This window comes from Neolamprologus brichardi, chromosome 3 (assembly GCF_056152115.1).
Source record: "Neolamprologus brichardi isolate AB-2024 chromosome 3, ASM5615211v1, whole genome shotgun sequence".
Classification (NCBI taxonomy): domain Eukaryota; kingdom Metazoa; phylum Chordata; class Actinopteri; order Cichliformes; family Cichlidae; genus Neolamprologus; species Neolamprologus brichardi.
In genome coordinates this window covers 9,455,096-9,462,851 of record NC_142106.1, presented here as the reverse complement: position 1 = coordinate 9,462,851, position 7,756 = coordinate 9,455,096, and the positions used below count along the sequence as shown (strand labels likewise).

Genomic DNA, 7,756 nt, shown 5'->3' with positions numbered 1-7,756 from the left:
ATTTTATTTTCTTCCAGCGCAAATAAAGACGTCTGATTCTTCACCTGGAAGTAAAAGTCTCCAAAAGGTCGCTACCATCAAAAATCCGTGAAATCGGCGAGGTGTGTTCACAGTTTATTGTGAACACGTTGAAAGAGTGAGAGACTGTTTGCAGAAAAACACCAACTAATCATTAGCTCAGCATGCTGGGAGAAGCTGAGCGTTTGCTTGCTTGTTCAATTATTTCCATCTTGCTTTGACTGCAGCTGTAACCTGACGTATTCCAGCAAGATTTGTAAAAAGAGCTTTGATGAACACAAAGCTGGACAGCTTTTGTTCTGAGTCTAAGAAGCTTAGAAAGAAACGCGATTTCAATATGTCACATATTGACAGTGGCTCACCGATGCCAATGACATAATTACCCAGCTACATTTCCGAAAGAATGCAAAAGCATTGACATAGATTTTTCCTTCCTACGATAGGCCGACGGGCAGGGCAGGGATAGTATTTGGCAGCCCGACTGGAAAAAAGCCCCGGGACGTTGGGCTAGCGATTTTGCGAGCCCTGTATCTGATTGAGGAATCACTCATCTTTGGAAAAGAGAGTTTATTACAGAAAAATGGCTCTTTCCAAAATAAAAGCTATACTATACGCTTCTTCTGGGGTATACTCTCAGCAGCATATTAAACATATCAGGTCCCCATAAGGAGAATCATGTGCTAACGGCTGTCTAAATGACTCGGGTAAAGTTTGTAGCATGCGTGCTTGTTGTTTTTGTCTGCTTCCACTTGTCTTTGCACGAGGATGATGTCGGAGTAAATCTGCAGTCATATTCGTTGTGTTCCCACTAGTGCTGTCAGCGTTAATCTCGTTGAAATGACGTTAACGCCACAACACGGCAAATCTCCGTTAACGAGCTACCTCGGATCAAACACGTTAATGAGCTAACTGCCTAACACACTAGTTCCCACCCATGTAATTGAGCATTGCTGGCACATCCAACATACTGTTTTCCTTTAGTCCATGACGTGCTTACCTTCAGGGTCATACGTCACATGAAAACCAAAATAGTTCCAAATGCCAGATCTGAATGAGGGTGGGGGGGGGTTCAATTTACCATGTTGCAAGGAGAGCTTAACTTCTGTCTCGCTAGCTTGCGCTGCGCTCAGTGAATCTGCGTTCGACTACTCCGCCTAGGCTGCACTGTCGAGCGCTAGTGATGTGCGATACCACTGATTTCCTTTCCGATCCGATACCAAGTAATATTCAGGGTGGTATCGACAATACTGATCCGATACTGATACTTTGTACAAAAACTTATTTCATTTATTGTATCTCAAATTATAGCATCATAATGATTACAGGACATCAGATTTCTTGTTCTTATCACTTAATAATGCAGAGTTCATCATATAGAAATAAAAAAACTGTTGTGGTTATTTAAACACGTTGCCTGCCTGCAGCACTAAAGGACTCCATGAGAGACTCTGTCTCGCTCTAGTAGCACCTGTCCCTCTCCTCCTCTTCAGTTTGCCTCAACATTCGCTCGTCATATTCTGTGATATGATTTACTCTGAGGTGTTTGACAAGGTTAGTGATGTTGCCACAACCATACATGCCAAGATTCTCCCGATTTTTCCGGGAGAATAAATTTTAGTGCCCCTCCCGAAAATCACCATTCTCCCGAATTTCTCCCGATTTTCCGCCCGGACAACAAAATTGAAAAACCATATTGTAGAATTCATAGCGCGGCCCAGCCAATTCCAGTTTCCAACAATGGCGGCAGCTACTTAGTTTTAATATTAGTCTTATTTCTCTTTCTGGGTCGAAATTTTTTTTTTAACATATTTTCAGGTGAGAACGTAGCTGTGTAAACTTCAAATATCTGAGCCGACACATCGTCTTCAAACCCCCGCGGTCTTTCGCAACTCGGGTTATACATGATATATAAGTCACATTGATAACTTAAAAATGTTATTGTTTGGCTTTTTCAGTGTTTTATTTGTTCGTGAGTAAATTGGTTTGGCTGAGATTAAAGTTATTAGATTAGATTAAATTAAATTTAACTTTATTAATCCCTCGGGAGGGTTCCTCCGGGGTTTTCACACAGCTGAATAAACGTCAAATAGAAAACTGATTACACAGAAGTGTGAGACGGTCGAGAGTTTACGTCAGCGCCCGGTTATATTTTAGATAGCAAGGAGCAGACGGCAGAGTTTCACTCCACCGAGGGAGCTCGTGACCTACTACCCGGCTTTCTTTAGACCGCGAAGGCCGGGTCCAGGTGGAAGCAGCCTCTGAATTAACGTATTTTATCTGATAAATACACCTTGTAAAATTTATTTATCCCCTCCCCAACAGCCCTTTTGAATGTCTCCCTAGTATGGCCACAACACCACACTCTTGGAGCACTTTTCTGCCACATGTATCGCAAACCACGTCTCAGCTGTTTGTGGAGGTAAAATACGTCCGCACATGACTCCAATTACGCTCAGCCATTGTTGTGAGTGCGCACGCCAAGGGGCTGCGACACATTTATACAGCCGTATTTCGCACATGACTATGAAAGGCGGAAGAGGAAGTAGTTCCTTTGAATGTAGACAATCCGAATGTTATAGTTTCTTTCCACTGTGTTCCTGTTAATGATAAACTACAAATTTACTCTAAATTACTAAAATATCGATATTTTAATGTGAGAATCGATTCTAGAACATAAATGATTGGTATCGGAGGAATCGATATTTCAGAATCGATCCGCACATCACTATCGAGCGCAGATCCACTGAGCGCTCAACACAGACAGCATCGTCAGAAGGAAAGTTGATAAAATAAATTAAAAATGTTGTATTGTTGATACATATGCGTACCGAACCGAAAGCACTGTATCCAACGGTTCAATATTGATACGCTATATATATATATATATATATATATATATATATATATATATATATATATATATATATACACAAATATATACACAAATATATATATATATATATATACACAAATATATATGTTTTTGTATATTTTTTGTATATTTTTTGTGTGTGTATCCCAGCTGAGTAACAGGAGGAGAAGAGTGGTGGTACAACAGAGGAACAATTTCAGCCATTTGGACTCAGCTCAGCCACTATAGAGGAAAAAATGACTTCAACACAAAAGGTGAGAAAAACATCACAGTTACACTGTTATTAAAACTGTGTGTGCAGCTCGTTGGTTTTTAAAAACCTGTTAACAGCAGCTTTATCTTTTGCATCCTGGGCTCAACCATATATACAGAATCTACATTCAAAATCAGAAACCACAGAAGTTACAAGAAAATACAAAGATTATATTTTATCAGCACACATCAGAATCAGAATCGTGTTTATTGGCCAAGTATATGTGCAGACACATACAGGGAATTTGGTTCCGGTAGATGGTGGCTCTCAAGCACAGCAATGTAAATCTCACACACACACACACACACACACACACACACACACACACACACACACACACACACACACACACACACACACACACACACACACACACACACACACTATATACACACACACACACACTATATACACACACACACACACTATATACACACACACACACACACTATATACACACACACACACACACTATATACACACATTACACATACATACACATACATACACAAAGCTGTGTAAACCAACTATAAATAACTAATTTAAACTTATATACATAAAATACAGAAATGAAATGAGGTGGAATGAATACTACAGAATGTACATGAGGTGCAGTTGCAGTCTGGCAGTGGGAGCAGTGTGACAGGTCAACTGTTTAGAAGGGAGATGGCGAGGGGAAAGAAACTGTTCCTGTGTCGGTGGTCCTGGTCTGCAGGCTTCTGTACCGTCTGCCAGAGGGCAGCAGATCAAAAAGTCTGTGTCCAGGGTGTGAGGGGTCTGTGATGATTTTCCCTGCCCGTTTCCTGGTTCTTGAGAGGTACAGATCCTGGATGGAGGGCAGGGGGGCGCCGATGATCCTTTCTGCTGCCTGTACAGTCCGCTGCAGTCTGCTCCTGTCCTGTAGTGGCTGCTCCATACCAGACTGTGATGGAGGAGCACAGGATAGACTCAATGACCGCAGTGTAGAACTGGATCAGCAGCTCCTGTGGAAGACTGTACTTCCCCAGTTGTCTCAGGAAGTACATCCTCTGCTGGGTCTTTTTGAGGATGGAGTTGGTGTTGGTCTCCCACTTCAGGTCCTGGGAGATGGTGGTACCCAGGAACTTGAAGGTCTTTACAGTCGACACAGGGCTGTCTGATATGGTGAGGGGGAGCAGAGTTGAGGGATGTCTCCTGAAGTCCACTGTCATCTCTACAGTTTTAAGAGTGTTCAGCTCCAGATTGTGCTGACTGCACCAGAGTACCAGCCGCTCAACTTCCTGCCGGTATGCAGGAAGCCGGTATGCACATTGAAACAACAATATCATCAGTTGAACTTGCAATTTCTTATGCGTAAAAGATTTTCTGCACTGATCAATATTTCTTCAATAATGCAATTTCATTACAACTCTTATTGTAGCACATCATTGTTATGTGATACTATCACCAGAAGGTGGTGGTAACACACCTACAATGTGTTTGTTTGTTTTTTTTTGACATGTTTGATTCCACCAATAGAGGGAGTTTCAGTTTGTTCCACGACTGCAATTCACTCACTGCCTCTGTTTGTATCTCTGTCACTGCAGGACCAACATGGAGCGAGAAGTCAGCGCTCTCAGGAGGCCGACAAACCTCACAGAAGAAAGGGAGAGAAAACCTACAGCTGTGATTTGTGTGGGAAGGCTTTTACCCGGACTGGACACTTAAAAACTCACCAACTCGTCCACAGTGGAGTTAAAGCGTACAGCTGTGACTTGTGTGGGAAGGATTTTACCCAGGCTCAAAGCCTAAAAACACACCAACTCATCCACAGTGGAGTTAAACCTTACAGCTGTGACTTGTGTGGAAAGTATTTTACCCAGTCTGGAAACTTAAAAAATCACCAACTCATCCACAGTGGATTTAAACCTTACACCTGTGAGTTGTGTGGAAAGTATTTTACCCTGGCTGGAAACTTAAAAAAACACCAACTCATCCACAGTGGAGTTAAACCTTACAGCTGTAAATTGTGTGGAAAGTCTTTTACCGAGGCTGGACACTTAAAAAAACACAAACTCATCCACAGTGGAGTAAAACCTTACGGCTGTAAATTGTGTGGAAAGTCTTTTACCCTTGCTGGAAGCTTAAAAACACACCAACTCATCCACAGTGGAGTTAAACCTTACAGCTGTGACTTGTGTGGAAAGTCTTTTACCGAGACTGGAAACTTAAAAACACACCAACTCATCCACAGTGGATTTAAACCTTACAGCTGTGACTTGTGTGGAAAATCTTTTACCCGGGCTGGAAACTTAAAAACACACCAACTCATCCACAGTGGATTTAAACCTTACAGCTGTAAATTGTGTGGAAAGTCTTTCACCGAGGCTGGAGGCTTAAAAAAACACACACTCATCCACAGTGGATTTAAACCTTACAGCTGTAAATTGTGTGGAAAGTCTTTTACCCAGGCTGGAAACTTAAAAACACACCAACTCATCCACAGTGGATTTAAACCTTACAGCTGTGAAGAGTGTGGAAAGTCTTTTACCGAGGCTGGAACCTTAAAAAAACACCAACTCATCCACAGTGGAGTTAAACCTTACAGCTGTGAAGAGTGTGGAAAGTCTTTTACCCAGGCTGGAGTCTTAAAAAGACACCAACTCTTCCACAGTGGATTTAAAGCGTACAGCTGTCACTTGTGTGGAAAGTCTTATACCCATCGTAAAGGCTTAAAAAAACACCAACTCATCCACAGTGGATTTAAACCTTACAGCTGTGAAGAGTGTGGAAAGTCTTTTACCCAGGCTGGAGTCTTAAAAAGACACCAACTCTTCCACAGTGGATTTAAAGCGTACAGCTGTCACTTGTGTGGAAAGTCTTATACCCATCGTACAGGCTTAAAAAAACACCAACTCATCCACAGTGGAGTTAAATCATATAACTGTGACTTGTGTGGAAAGTCTTTTACCCAGGCTGGATCCTTAAAAACACACCAACTCATCCACAGTGGAGTTAAAGCACACAGCTCTGAGTTGTGTGCTAAGACGTTTGCTCAAAATAGCGACTTACAGAAGCATCTAGTTACCCACTCTGGAATTAAGGCGTACAGCTGCAACTTTTGTGGAAAAAGGTTCAGTGACAAACAGTACCGAAATATTCACCTACGGATTCACACTGGAATTGATGTTTACTGCTGTGATCAGTGTGGGAAACTGTTTACAACAGATGCACAGTTACAACAACACATGTTTAGCCACACTGAGGAGAGACCTTATAAATGTGACCTGTGTGAGAAGACTTTTAAAGCTCCACATCAGCTGAAAAAACACCAACAGATCCACACCAGAAAGTAACTCTACAAGTGCAGTTACTGTGAGGATGTATTTATTTTTATCTTGTAATTTTAACGTGATTGTTTGGAACAAGTCTGATCAGTAAACTTATGGAGTTATACTGAATGAACTGTTTGGAAAAATGAAGACTCGTTTTCACCCAGTAAGCTGAGTGTTGTAATGTAAACAGTAAAATGTAATTGGACGTTGGTAGAGATGCTTTTTTATTTCAGGCGACGTTCAGGATAAAAACGTTGAAGGAATTCCCTGACTTACAATGTCTTTGTTTAGAAGTGGAGCGACGCACATGGATCCATTTCTCAACCCTGTTGTCACTGTGGTGGTGGGAAAGAGTTTCTCTGTGATCTTTGTGGAAAAACTTCCAATCATCAACGGGACCTAAAACCACATCAACGTAGCCACACTGGAGACAAAATGAACTACTGCAAAGAATGTGGGAGAGGCTTCCACACACCAAGTACATTAAAAATACATGAACTCTTCCACAGTGGGGTCAAAAAGCACATCTGTGACCAGTATGGGTCATCCTTCACCACTGCACGTGAGCTTAAAGAAAAAGCATAAGGGAATCCACATAGAAGAGACATCATACAACTGCAGACACTGTGACAAAAGCTTCTCACAATCAGGTCATCATAACAAACATGAACGTACACAGTGAATAATCCTGAATGTTACATTTAGGAAGCTGCATGTATAGGTCTGTATATCAAATTTGTTTTTTCCTTTGAGGGATTTTGATTCTCTAAAATTTTATCTCTGTTACATTTTATTCTTTGTTTCCTTAGGACACAGTAGTGTTTAGTAGTTGTATTCATTTTATGTGTTACTGTATTAGTAAAGTTATAGGAATGTCTTTTTTACCAAACTAATAATGTATCAGAATTGCAGATATGGATATATATTTCAATTTCTTTCATTTGAACTTTCTTAGTGTTTCCAAAATTAACTTCGTTTTTTAATGTATTCATTTAATGTGTTACCTCAGTTAAATTTCAATTCTTTATTCATATTTAATCTTTTGCTGTTGTAAAATCTTCTCTTGAACCTTTTCTCCCAAAATTGCAAATGATTTCACAGCAGTTTCTCTTAAAACTTCCAAAATTAACTAAATCTGTCCACCAGCTTTGAAAAAACACCTGCTGTGACTTTATGTCCAGAAAAAAAGAAACTCAAGCAAAACTGGTTTTGAGCTGTACTTCCATGTAATACCGGTTTGTACCAGAAGATGGAGCAGTAAGTCAGTGTAACCTTTATTCAATTAGGCAAAGAACACAATCTTCTTCACATTGGCAGCAA

General features: G+C 40.8%; 1 pseudogene; it reads left to right on the top strand.

The window, feature by feature from the left end:
* The first annotated feature begins 3,044 nt into the window (after nucleotides 1–3,044).
* Nucleotides 3,045–7,160, top strand: LOC148103407 (uncharacterized; annotated as a pseudogene).
* The last annotated feature ends 596 nt before the right edge of the window (nucleotides 7,161–7,756 follow it).